This window comes from Schistocerca nitens, chromosome 6 (assembly GCF_023898315.1).
Source record: "Schistocerca nitens isolate TAMUIC-IGC-003100 chromosome 6, iqSchNite1.1, whole genome shotgun sequence".
NCBI lineage: Eukaryota > Metazoa > Arthropoda > Insecta > Orthoptera > Acrididae > Schistocerca > Schistocerca nitens.
The window spans coordinates 611,900,290-611,903,483 of record NC_064619.1 but is presented as its reverse complement, the minus strand read 5'-3'; the positions used below and the strand labels follow the sequence as shown (position 1 = coordinate 611,903,483).

At 47.2% G+C, this 3,194-nt stretch overlaps 1 non-coding gene across 1 annotated transcript; it reads left to right on the top strand.

Annotated features, from left to right (window-relative positions):
• The first annotated feature begins 1,347 nt into the window (after positions 1-1,347).
• On the top strand, positions 1,348-1,421 carry Trnat-ugu (transfer RNA threonine (anticodon UGU)). The gene has a single exon. It is a non-coding gene; the product is annotated as a tRNA-Thr (tRNA).
• The last annotated feature ends 1,773 nt before the right edge of the window (positions 1,422-3,194 follow it).

The window sequence follows — 3,194 nt, the reverse complement described above, 5'->3', positions numbered from 1 at the left end:
TTTGATGTTTTATACGATTCCTGATGATGGTCGAAGTAGAGAGGATATAAAATGTAGACTGGCAATGGCAAGGAAAGCGTTTCTGAAGAAGAGAAATTTGTTAACATCGAGTATAGATTTACGTGTCAGGAAGTCATTTCTGAAAGTATTTGTATGGAGTGTAGCCATGTATGGAAGTGAAACATGGACGGTAAATAGTTTGGACAAGAAGAGAATAGAAGCTTTCGAAATGTGGTGCTACAGAAGAATGCTGAAGATTAGATGGGTAGATCACATAACTAATGAGGAGGTACTGAATAGGATTGGGGAGAAGAGGAGTTTGTGGCACAACTTGACCAGAAGAAGGGATCGGTTGGTAGGACATGTTCTGAGGCATCAAGGGATCACCAATTTAGTATTGGAGGGCAGCGTGGAGGGTAAAAATCGCAGGGGGAGACCAAGAGATGAATACACTAAGCAGATTCAGAAGGATGTAGGTTGCAGTAGGTACTGGGAGATGAAGAAGCTTGCACAGGATAGAGTAGCATGGAGAGCTGCATCAAACCAGTCTCAGGACTGAGGACCACAACAACAACAACTGACTTTTTGATCACCCGGTATTTTGGCGCTCACCTGCACGACTCTACACCCGTGTACGACCATCATTGGCACCAAAGCAGAAGCGACTCTCATCACTGAAGGCGACACGTCACCTTTCGTCCTTCCATAAGAGCGCTGTCGCAACACCACAGGAGGCGGGCTTAACGATGTTGCGGCGTGAGCGGAAGACGCCCTAACGGCATGCGGGACCGTAGTCCTGCCTCTTGTAGACGGTTGCTAATGGTTCTCGGTGATATCCCTGGAGCAACGGTACCCCTAAGTTGTTGTGAAGTGACGCTGTGGTCAATTACGGCGCTTCGCAGGATGCGACGGTCTCGGTGTGCATTTGTACGTCGCTGCTGTCCGGACCCGGGTCGACGGGCACGTGCACCTCCTGTTGACCACTGGCGACAACATCGAGGCACTGTGGAGACCTCACAACCCACGCGTTCCGCATTTCTGCGGTACGTGCACCCGACCTCCCGCAGGCTGTCGCGGCATGCTAACAATGTTGCAGACACAGACGGAGCTCCGTGTGGCACGGCAAACGGGCTGCCACTGGCTCTGGCGGAGAGGAACCGCCGCGCAGGTAGCTACATTCCACGACTGATAGCGCGGTTCCTGGCGTGTCCGCAGCGCGTTTGACCTCGCACTCACCGCCCCTTCGTAGTATATAGTGCAGGTATAGCAGGTCTTATTCATGACGTTCAGAATGTGGGTTTCGCGGGAGGCCTGTCATAAATCCCTGCAGTCGCTCTATACTCTGTGTCCTCGGTGGCTCAGATGGATAGAGCGTCTGCCATGTAAGCAGGAGGTCCCGGGTTCGAGTCCCGGTCGGGGCACACATATTCATCAGTCGCCGTTGACGTATATCAACGCCTACAGCAGCTAAGGGTGTTCATTTCATTGTGATTTCGTTCTAACGAGCTGCATGGTCACCGATGTTATCTGTTCTTTCGTACAGGTCCGAAAGGACAGATACCATCTTAGTATATATATTACTCATTTTCGTCAATGTGTTCGTTTTTCATTTTCCATGAGTGTAAGTGTGTCCCGAAGAATAAAGTAAATGCTGAGTGAGTTCCAGCTTCTTCCAAAGATGACATTAGAAATTCTCTAAGAAAAATGTGCATGCCACATTCAAACGCCGCTGTATCTTTGTATACAAATGGAGCAAGGACATATTTGAAAGACGCAAAAAACTGCTTCGTGAGGGGCGTTCTGTCCAACAGTCAGTTAAAATGCTATGAAATCGTATTTTATTTTTGCTGCCGCCTTTAACCCGCATTGTGCACAGGGGCGGCAGGGTTAAGTACGGATTTGGCTTGGTTAATCGAAAAGGGTTGCCGGATGCCCTTCCTGCAGCCACCCTGTACCCCCCGGGAAGCCATTAGTGTACCCCAGCTGTCCAGTGTAAATCGTGAAACAGTGTGAATATGTTTCAAATGTCTGCGAGCCCTGCAACTGAGGCGGGACGTGGGAACCAGCCCGGTATTCACCTAGTAGGATGTGGAAAACCGCCTAAAAACAACGTCCAGGCTGGCCGGACACCGGCCGTCGTCGTTAATCCGCCGGACGGATTCGATCCGGAGCCGACGCGCCTACCCGACTCCAGGAAGCAGCGCGTTAGCGCTCTCGGCTATCCTGGTGGGTCAAAATTCTATGAAGTCGTATGATGGCATCGAAACAACAGATGAGAAAATGAAACCTTAAGTACTTATTCCTGTTTACTGAACTTACTTACCCTGTAATCAAAGCATAGTTGTAGATCGTCCCACGGAGAAAAAAATGACAGTTTGGAATATAAAATTACATCGATTCGATCTCTACATAAAAAATTGCTTTACCCAGTGAGGTGAGAAAGAGAGAACGCGTTTCAGTCTGCAAGCGGCACTGCTGCACAGATATGCTGAACTACAGACTCGTGTCACTGTTGTCGTTTTGTTGTAGAATTGCGAGACTTACTGCGTCCTCGACTATGATAACGTTTCTGAAAACGGAGCAGTTTCTCTTAGGTGATCCGTGCAAACTCCCCAAGCGTCAAATTTCTGAAAGTGAGGATGAATCCTCCTCTAGAGCCGGAAAACCAGTATTAGTGTTCGTCATAGGCTTACACCACCTTCCTCTTTCGCCTATATTGCAAGGATATAACAGAGCGCAATTTTAATTCAGAGAATCACTATTAATTTGGACGGACGGTAGAACTTACAAACAGGCAAATGCAGGAAATTTAAGAGCCTCATACTAACACCTTGTCCCACCCCATATCATCTGAAACACTGATTGCTGATTTGTTTTACTTCGAATAGTCTCCGGGCTCAGTGACGCATCAGACAGCAAGGTGTCGATAGGCGAGAAATAAAGGCCAGAATAATGAAGTTGTTGTTGTTGTTGTTGTTGTTTACAATCAGTAATTTGTTTGAGGCAGCTCTCCACGTTAGTGTAGCCAGTGAAATCCCTTCTTTTTTAATTACATATGAATATTTTAATACGTACACAAATAAGCACTGACTGAAAACAGAGTTAACATTTTAAAAGAAATAGGCCCTAGATTCATAAAGCAAGTATTCTTATACTGTATCCAATAGATGAATTTGCAAACTGCGCCTTTAAGT